The 10704-nt window shown below is 47.1% G+C and overlaps 1 long non-coding RNA gene across 1 annotated transcript; it reads right to left on the bottom strand.

The window, feature by feature from the left end:
* Positions 1–206: 206 nt before the first annotated feature.
* LOC136508021 (uncharacterized) lies at positions 207–3350 on the bottom strand. Its single transcript, XR_010771833.1, has 3 exons — positions 3173–3350; positions 2231–2274; positions 207–544 (listed from the first exon to the last, which is right to left on the bottom strand). It is a non-coding gene; the product is annotated as an uncharacterized lncRNA (long non-coding RNA).
* Between the last annotated feature and the right edge of the window lie 7354 nt (positions 3351–10704).

Raw genomic sequence — 10704 nt, forward strand, 5'->3', positions numbered from 1 at the left:
TCATAAAAGTGATAGGGCTTGTTTTGGTGATTTGTATAGAAGCAATTCTCTGAGAGAAATGATTATGGGCGTGTTTAGAACCACTTAAAACCAGATTCTTGGTTATTAATAATATACGCCCGATTAGTTACACTGAGCTATATATAGATCATATAAATACGTCTTGCTGACCCTGGTATAGTTGTGGAGCTATATATATACTGCGTGACTAGCAGACTCTATCTTGCCGATCCAAACAAAGCTTCTCTAACACTCCCCAGACACACTTTCTCTTCTCTCCGTAATAAACACTCTAGTACACCATCACCTTTCGTTCTAGGGTCAACGAAAAGTCGGAAACTAAGCTCCTAATTTTGTACTATTATATTAAAAAAATTCTTAAGCTTCATCTCCCTAGGCCTTTATTGGTCACAATAATATTGTCAGCATTTCTTTGAACATTGTCTGTATGTGCTTGAACAGTCCTTCCAGTTCTTGTTTTGGATGCTTTAAGCCAACGCATTCACAGTACATTTTGCATCCATACACTTCGATAGCAATGGTCCTGTAGTAGATGGTTTTAGAACAGATAACCATTATATACAGATATTAGGGGAAAATAAAAAAGAGAGCAATATAGCAGATTGATATTAATATAAACACCATGATGGTTTAGGCATCCAAGCAATAATCACACAAAAGAACACAAATGAGATGCACAAGACAATCTAAAAAAGCCTTATAATTACTATCATCCTTAAACACTAAAACTCTTGTAAGAGCAAACAGTTGAGATTTAATAATATTTATGTTACCATATGTGTCTAGTATCAAAATATAGCCATGAGAAATCAAATTTTTTCATGGTAACTGAATACTACTTGGATTGCCATGAAAAAAAACACGCTGAAGAAGCCTACCAGTCAGATTTATGCTGAAGGATATGTTCGGGCCCAAGGTATTCTTGAACATATGGAGTAATCATTTAAAATTCACTGTGGACACATTCCTTGTGAGACTCTATCATGGCTCCAAATTTCACATCTTAGATAAGAGCGTTTTGCTTTCGAAAGTTTTGTGGATTTTGGTCTTTGACATACCTTTTACTTTTTATTTTTCCTTCATTCTATTTTAGAATTTATTTTCTTAATGAGATTAAGAGAGATAGATTGAAATAAACAAGTGTCTCCTCATAATTGGGAACTTTGGCAACACAATAAAGTGTCTCATGTTATTAGATAAATCTAAAATCAGACCCACTAACATCATAAGGTCAAAAATCTAATCTAAATTTAAAGTAAAGCAGATTTTTTTTTAATTATGATTTAGCTTGGCTAAACCATCCACCTCACATTGGGTCCTTTGGCCAACAGTATACAGGGAAATAAATTTGGGACAGACATAGAGAGCCCCACCTTGGAGCCACCAAACATTTACGTATCCCCAATTTTGATTCTAAATATTGATACTTCATTATCAATGGGGAGAAAAATTTCAATCAACACGATCGCACATCAGAACTATATAGATCAATTCCCTGAACTCATCAATATTAAAGTTGTAGCTAGTTGCAATTATCAGTGTAATGAAGTTTTGAGGCTAAGAGTTTCTAATCTTGTGCATGGGAAAAATGCAATGTCAAACTAAATAATGAAGTTTCTTATTAAATCTTGCACCAACAATAGTAATGCTGAAATCCATTAAAAAGCATGAATTCATCACATATTCAAATAAATATTTGCCAAATAAACATAATATATATATATATATCATGAAAACTAACAAAAATTATCATGGGCATAAGAAAATTAACCAAAATTTATCGCAACTACTGACCAGATAAAATTCGTGAAGTGGTAGCTACAGAAAAGAAAGAAAGAAAAGGTTTGGTCATAAACATGATTGATTGATAATTAATCCTCCTCTAATAAATGGGATCGACCTTGTCCCTCGATTCCAAATTGTTGATCATCTTAGCTTTGTCCTAAATTAAACTTTTTCAACTTTGACCAAAGCTTTAGAAAAGACATCGGTAAGTTCAAATAAATACACTATCATGACATACTTCATGGAGAACTTGATGAAACTAATTTAATGTTGTAGTTACTGATGTATTTTTCTGTAAAACTGTTTAAAGTTAGAGAAGTTTGATTTAGAACAAAATTAATGTGACATAATTTGGAATGAAGGGAGTAGGTCGTCCAAATGCTTTTTGTCTGAAGAATAAAATAGCCATAATAAAATGACATACCTTGGTAGGATTGTTGCACTTGAAGCACAAAATAACCATAATAACTGCAATGAAAAAACAATAATGTAAGATCAGTGGATCTGTATAACTGGTTATGCACTGAGGAAAAAAAAAAGTAGTGATGACAAGCTAAACGAGCTGCTAGACATGACATGATCAAAGCAAATTTGATGTGTGAGTGCCATTACATATTTGATGATTATTAGTAAAACATTAATTATGATTGTTGAACATATGGTCAATATATACTTTCAAATTTTTTTTTGAAGAGATATATAGTTTCAACCTGGATGGAGGACTAACACATCATATGCTGAAAACCAAAATTAATCATATGTGAGCACTACAAAAACCTATTGTTCTCCCCACCGTAGCTAATCACTTGATTTTCTTTGGCCCATAAATGAAGACAGTTTTTTGTTTTTCCTTTAGCTTGTTTTGTTTTTCCTTTCGCTTGTATATATGATGCCATGTACTAGTAACTACTCCTATATGGCTCCGTTCGCGTGCCCTTAAACCCAGCTTGATCCGCTTCTTTTTTCATCCGAAACAGTGTTTTCCTCTCACAAATTCCTCCAAGCTAGCGATTGGGGTTGGCTCTTCTCTGCTAGCTATATTTAAATGTAGCGCGGTAGGTAATTTGTTTTCAAAATATAATGGTATTGGAGTCACCACACTGTATCCGAGCACATATATCGTTTGATTTCCCGTTCCTTTTCAGATGTGCTGCTAAAACACTCCAGTACAAGCAGTGGACCTGCGGCGTGCACACAAGCACAATGATCAAAATATGATTTGAGTTGGTGATGTCCAATTTGCTCAAAGGTAGGAGCAAAAGATATTTCTTTTATATATAAATAAAAAAGGAAAAGCAGTAATTAAAAATAATTAATTAATAAAAACGACGGGGAGGATTTTAGTCTGTCAATATATATAATGTACCAGTGACCACGCCGGCGTGGAAGGATTGGCAGCGTAAGATGTTCCCGCCGGTGGCCACCATCTCCTGCACGGCGAGGCCGATGGGCTGGAGAGGGTCCCGGAGCAGGGCGTCACGTATAGCCTCCAGCTCCTCCACGCCCTGCCCCGTCGGCTCGACCAGATCCTCTGGACGCAGCTCCGGCGATGTGCGCCGGGATCAGTTCCTCGGGAGACCGCTGCGCACACAAGCGCAGGTCAGTGCCTTGCCCTCGACCTCGAGTGCCCTTCCCCTGTAAGAAGCGGGCGGCGCCGGCGGCGGCCCTCCACGTGGTCGCGCCGGCGCGTCGGGGAAGGACGGCGCTGACGACGCCGCTGGCTGGAGAAAACCGGATGCCCGCCGATTGTGTTGGCGGCAGCATCCTTTGTCTCGGACTGACGGTTGCAGGGTACTTTTTTTTTTTGAACTTGGTTGCAGGGTAGGAGTACTTGTAAATGAATGAGACTGTCGACAAGGGCAATCTGATCAACATGATTGATGTCTTCCTCAGTTCAGTTCAAGCATATTGCAGAGCTGGTAAAGTCTGAAGATCGAGATGTGCAGATAGGAGCTTGTGAAGCATTCGCGCGCAATTGGAAGAAGCATGTTGGTACAGTGTCTCAACCGGTGATCCATCAACAATTTCATAACAAAAGCGTGAATCAGCTATCACTGTAGGCATGTACCAGCTACTAGCCTACTAGTGCAGTATATCAGCTTTTATTTTGAGCTTGTTTGTACAGAAACTGTAAGTAATATGCATATATGAAATTATGGCATATTGAGCCATTTTGAAATTTACAATGTGATGGATATTATGTTATAAAAATTATGACCATTTTATCTGGTGCAAGTTAGAATGACACAGTCTCTTAGATCACACTTTGACCATTCATTTACTTTATATTATATTATTTATGTTTATAAATTTATAATCATTGAATAGTATAATTCCTTACAAATCTAATCATATAAAGTTTTTATTGTAATAATTAAAAATTATTAGCCTAATTAATGGTGAAAGTTTTTAAAGTTTGAATCTTGATATGCGTGTACGTCAGATAAAATGGACCGGAGGGAGTACATCGGGAATTCCAGTACATCATTCTTAGTGTTTCTGTTCTACTTCATGGCATGTATGGATAATAAGCAAAGATTGAAGGCAGGGTTAGCCTTCATGGCGCCTGCGCTAATACAATTGATGGCCTGCGCGGTTTGGAACCTGCCTGGCTGCCTCTTGTAGTCTCGTGTCTCGGCCTAGAAACAGAAACTTCTGATCGCGCTCCCTGGTTGCCGTGTGACGATGCTTCTCCCGTCTCTAGATGAATCTCCTGACCATGTTGCAACTCCCGTCTTCAGAGAAGCATCCCGGCTCTAGAGAAACTTCTTTTCCCGTGTGATAGCGGGAGCCGTGACCTCTAGTTCTCGACTTCTCCCTTCAGAAAGCACCGTGAACGCAGCGCTTTTCCCATCTACGATCAAAGCTGGTGTGAGTTGTCGAGCATGTCCAGATACGGTCAGCGCCCGGACGTTCGGCCTAGGTCACGTTCGGACGTCGCTCCCCACATCCCGCGCCTGCTCCATCCCACTCGCCCACCCATGCCGCCCATCCCCATGTGGGCCGTCTGAACATTATTAGCATCGAGAAGAGGAGGAGACACCGAAGCGAGACAACAAAAGGCGAGGAGGGAGATGCAACACCCAATCTACTTTGAAACATCCAAATGAAACATTTACAACATATGTTCAAAAACAGTCGAAACATTTGCAATATATGTCTGAAACACTTGTAAAAACACCTGAAAAGCGCTTGAAAAGCCATTGCAAAATATATGCAACATCCAGATAAAACACATGCAACATATGTATGAAACACGTGCAACATTCAAATAAACACAATTGCAACATACGTCTGGAAAAATAACAGAAACATTGAGAACAAAAGCTTGCAACGTACGTGTACAACCATTTCAACATATGCAACATCCTGATCTACTTTTGCAACATCCACATAAAACACTTGCAAGATCCAGATGAAATATCTGAAACACTTAAAACATACTCTTGCAACATGTGTTTCTAGCGCGCCATGTCACCTTGCTGCTTCGACGAATCATGGAGCTCGACGCCGCGGCGGCGCATGAAGCTCGTCGGTGCGCCTCTGGGCGAGGACCTGCTCTCGGCAGCCTGGGCTAGCACACCCTGGGCGCGCGGGGGACGGAGGCGCGGTGGGGATGTCAACAGTGGTGCACCGAAGTGGCCTGGCAAGATCGACGCCAGAGCGTTGCGCCTCGGAGGCGGTTGACCTGGCTAGGCCAGTGATCGAGCGCTGGAGGCCGCAGGCAAGCGGATAGGAGCAAGTGAGCGGATAGAAATGAGTACGTGGACGAGATTTTTTTCTATTTAGATATGGAGGAGCAGAGGTTTTAGGCTGGTGTCGTGCGACCCACCAACGATGCATTCGGCCGCTCGGCCGCTCGTTTCCTAGCATTAGCGGTCCAGATATCATTACGAGCCAGCGGCAGCCAGCAGGATTATAGTATGAGCCGAGGAGTTCAATTGCGACTCGTGAGCTGTCGATGGCGGAGTTAAGTCAGTCTCAGTGGTGGGTTTCATTTTCCGGTTTCCAAGATTGTCACATCAGCTTTATAGTCTTGGATTGAGAAATGAAACTGGCCCTCTCAGTTAGGCCAGTCTTAGTGGTGGGTTTCATTTCCCGGTTTCCAAGACTGTCACATAAGTTTTGTAGTCTTGGATTGAGAAATAAAACTGGCCCTTATAGTTAGGCCAGTCTCAGTGGTGGGTTTCATTTCCTATGTACCATGTAAACTATGTAGCCATTTGTAAATATCTCTTAAACTATGTACGAGACAAATAATCATGTAAAATAAAATTAATTCAATATTCATGAGTGCATACGAATATATTAATCATGTACCATGTGAAGGAATCTTTCACATAGACATATGAGGCTTTCACATGCGTTGGGCTCATTCACCTTCACCTATGAGTCAGCGGGGTGTGGCAAATGACCATGCTTGCCCCTGAACCATCACGAAGAGCCACCGTGCACGCCTCCACCGCCTCTCGCGCGCGCTCGCAGTTCGTCGCGCAGGTTCACCGGGGATAGGGCGGCCGCCACCATAGCCACCGGCCTCTGTTCCGTGTCCCCGCGGGGGTTCGCGCGGAATCTTAAGGACCGCGAGGTGCACGGCCGCGGCTGCGTAGTTGCCGTGGACAGCCTCAGACGGAGACGAGGAGTTCAACGGAGATGTAGACACGAAGTCGTGGACAACGAAGCCGATGTGCTCAAGCGCGCGCTCCGCCGGGTGGTGACGCAGGGCGCGCGCTTGGGCGAGGTGACGCTCTGCTCCAGCATGGACCTCGCATCTCCTGGCAGCGCATGGTGGACGTCGGCGTGCTCGATCCAGCGCATGGTGACAGAGCCGGCCAGGGCGCTGCTGGCGGAGCTGTGCGTGTCCGCGACCGCCGACGAGTGCGCCGTGCGCAGGCTGGTGGCCGTGGGCGGCTGGGCCGCGTCCCCCGAGGTGCTGTGAGAGATGGCGCGCATAGGCGCCGTGGGGAAGCTCTGCTAGAGGTGCTGCGGGGCACCTAGGCTTGGGCGTGTCCGCCACCACCGTGGAGGAGCTGGAGCCGTCCACCATCGCCGCGCTACGCCGCCGATAGGCCCTTCTACGCCGTGGGCCCCATCTTCTCGGCAGGGTTCGCGCGTAGCGCCGTGGCCACGTCCATGTGGGCCGAGTCCGACTGCTCCCGGTGGCTGGATGCGCAGCCGCCCCGCTCCATGCTCTACATCTCCTTCGGCAGCTACGCGCATGTGACCAAGCAGGAGCTGCACGAGATCGCGAGTGGCGTGCTAGCCAGCGGCACCCGCTTCCTGTGGGTGATGCGCCCAGACATCGTCAGCTCCGACGACCCGGACTCGCTGCCCGAGGGGTTCGCCGGCGCCGTGGCGGGGCGGGGGCTTGTGGTCCCATGGTGCTGCCAGGTGGAGGTGCTCTCCCACGCCACCGTCGACGGCTTCCTCACGCACTATGGCTGGAACTCCATCCTGGAGAGAGCGTGGGCGGGTGTGCCCATGCTGTGCTTCCCGCTGCTCACGGACCAGATCACCAATCGGCGCCTCGTCGTGTGGGAGTGGCGTGCTGGCATGTCCATCGGGGACTGCGGCGCGGTGCGCGCCGACGAGGTGAAGGCACGGATCGAAGGGGTGATGGGTGGGGAAGACGGCGTCAAGCTCAGGGAGCAAGTGAAGAAGCTGAGGGGCACACTCGAGGCTGCTGTGGCACCCGGTGGCTCGTCGCGGTGCAGCTTCGATGAGTTCGTGGACGAGCTCAAGCGCCGGTGCGGAGGCAGCCATTGATCCGAAGCTCACCGGGCACGAGCTGTCGCGTTCTGGGCTGCGAGCGCGGGCACCACCAGGGTGCGAGCTGCTGAGGCACGGTGCGAGCGCGCGCACCGTCGTCGGCCCAGGGCGCGGGCAACAGCGCGCCACCGCCTGGCCGGAGCACCGCCGCCGCTGGGCATGAGGTGCCGCGCTGCAGGCGTCTGGGGCTACCAGCGTGGCCAACGCTGGGCGCGTGAGTTGCCGCGGCCGCCAGGAGCACGGGGCGAAAATGCCAGCTGCGTGGGTGGAGAGGAAAAGGGCAGGAGAGACATTTCACACGTCATGTTGACTTGAATCCACGCTGACATGAAGAGCTAGTGTGCCACGCGAGAAAAATAGTAAATTTATAGCTGTTTTCTCTCTGTGCTGGTAAAAATGTATTGATATTCGTTACAATACTATTTGAGTAGGTGTCATTTGTTATAATGGTAAAAAGTTAAATGAAATGAAATTGCACTCTCTCAGTGGCGTTTCGTCGGGCATTTCATGGCCTGGGTACTCGTGCGGCTGAGGTTTTAACTGGATGAAACTCTGCTCCTCTCTTTCCTCGTTAAAACATTGCCAACTCAGCTTATTTGCTGACGTGTCACCCTATCGAAACCCTGTTGCGACTGGCCTTAGCAGTATCTGTACTCGCCCGCGCGTTGTAATTTGATTGCTGGAGCCCGCACAATGCCGGATGAGGACCGTTCGCATCCAAGACACGAGGGTTCATTAATTATTACGAAATATTTAAATATAATTAATATTAAGGTGCACATATATGTCTATAAAAGTCTTTAAACGTGGTGATGTTTCCTATAGATCAATAGTTCCCAGCCGATTCCTACACTTACAACACTATTCATCCACAGTGCAGCAAAATTGTCCGTCCGATTTTGCTCAGGCTAGCAGATTTCTTCCACGCGTACGAACACGCCCACGCCCACACCCAGAAAGCGCCCCCGTCGGCCCTATGCATTGGCCAGCCCCCACCAAAAAACCCCCAATCGCGAACACGCTCGTAGCGCGGTGGCGTTGAGCCCGTTGCCTTTTTTTAGGGCTACTTTTGGTTTACTTGGTTGCGTCGAGACGTTGCCTATGTCTTTGGGGATCAAGTTTTGCTCACTTTCAAATGACCTAGTTCTTGGCTTTTCTTTAGCTTTTGGTCATTTGGGTGAGTTCTTTCTTTTCTCTTCTTTTTTTTTTCTTTTGCTCAAGCTGTTCGTGTATTGGTGTTGACAATGCACTCATCAAGGGGGAGATTGCGAACACAAGGTTGACAAGTACCCTTGTGTGTTTGTTTTGTAATGAGTGATTGTCAATGTGATCTATGAAGTAGGTTGAGTGGTGACTAACCCTACCATGGCGAAAGCTATGTGTGCGACATGTCTTTTGGCTTGTGTTGTGCAGGTGTGGAGCTCGGATGCGGTGGTCGACGGCGAGGTGAAGGTCAAGGAGGACGTGCCGTGCCGACAGACCGGGAGCGGTGAAGGACGGACGTGAGGCTTGGACCGAGGGACCCAGAGGCCGGGTGACTAGCCGCGGTGACTGACACTTGGGACATCGACAAGTGCAAGAAGATATGGAGTGACGGTGTTGACCGAGTCAAGACGGCGGACGCGTGAGTCGAGCGAGGCTTAGGAGGACTTGGCGGGCCGGCCGGTCGAGGACGGCGGTGACACGCGTCGGATGGTGGGGGACGCGTATGGAGTACGCTACTCGCGGACGGTTTGATGGTTTGGACCTCAAAACCATCGGATGGACGGTTTACGGGTTTGGGCCTCAAAACCCGGACGGAGGTTCCGAGGAGGGACGGACGGCACGTGGCGGCATCGGGGAGTTCGCGTCGAGGCGAAGCTACCGGTGAGAAGGCGCGGTGGCCGTCGGATCAAGATTACACCGGGTTGGACAACAACGCCCTTGGGCTTAGCGCTTCAACTCATTTGTATCCAGGGGCAAAACTGGAAATGTGTAATAGCCCTGTTAAATAGGATGAGGGAGCCCCCATCTCCCTTACCTCCTCTAGTTTTCATTTTCTCCTTTAGGGTTTCTTCCTCTAGTTTGCTTCTATGTATGAGAGAGGTCCACAACTAAAATTGTGACTTAGTTTTCAAGGAATCGGTGGCCGTAACCACCGTATGCCCTCCGGAATTCATGATTTAGTTGTGTTCTTGATGTGATTTTGGTGTTCTTCACGAGCTCCTTTTGTCCCCTCTTGTTTCCCCTCTCGTTTCTTCGTTTTGGGATGGTTTTGGTTCGTTCTTATTGCCTTGGATCGATCAATGACATGAGTAGAAGCTTTCCACCGAAGGAAATCCACTAATTCCTCACGAGATCGCAGATCCGAGCAATTTAAGTTCTTGACCTATTTTTTTGGGGGGATTCTTCAATTCCTTCGATTCACGGAGTTAGAGTTTGTTTCGGGCCATGATCCTTTAGAGGTTGCCTTTCTACTCGCTTGTGAACCCTTGTGCAAAGTTTCAAGTCATTTGGAGTTGATTTGATCAAGTTATGGCTTGATTTGATTTTTCCCGAGAAACTGCTCGTTCATACCGGACGTGTCCGATATGATCTCGGACGTGTCCGATATTTCTCACTTTGGAGTTTTGAGCTGAAATTTGGTGGAGACCTTCCCTTGGTGTCTAAAGAGCTATGGTTAAAATTTCATGATTTTTGGACACCATTTGACGGGGTTTTGGATTTTTCTCTTTTGATCAGCTTGCTGCTGAAAATACCGGACGTGACCGAGATGATACCGGACGTGTCCGAAAATACCGGACGTGTCCGATATAATACCGAACGTGTCCGATATTTGCAGGAGCAGTGCTGTTTTCTTTTGGGAGTTTGCTTGTTTGGGCTTCGATCTGTGTTCCGTTTGCTCTGTGGTGGCCCGCTGTGTTCTGAGGGAGCATCCACCCTTCTCTAGGGTCATGGTCATCAAGTCTTTCGTGTATGCTTTTTGGGGATTGATGTTGGGACAGTGGTCGAAGATTTCGAAAGAAATTTGAGGCTCCCATTCACCCCCCCTCTGGTCGCCGTTTCCGGTCCTTCAATTGGTATCGGAGCCGGTTAAGGATCATTCCACCTTAATCGGTCCGTGATCCACGAAGGCGACATGGAGCGTGG

Source organism: Miscanthus floridulus, chromosome 15, assembly GCF_019320115.1.
Source record: "Miscanthus floridulus cultivar M001 chromosome 15, ASM1932011v1, whole genome shotgun sequence".
Classification (NCBI taxonomy): Eukaryota; Viridiplantae; Streptophyta; class Magnoliopsida; order Poales; family Poaceae; genus Miscanthus; species Miscanthus floridulus.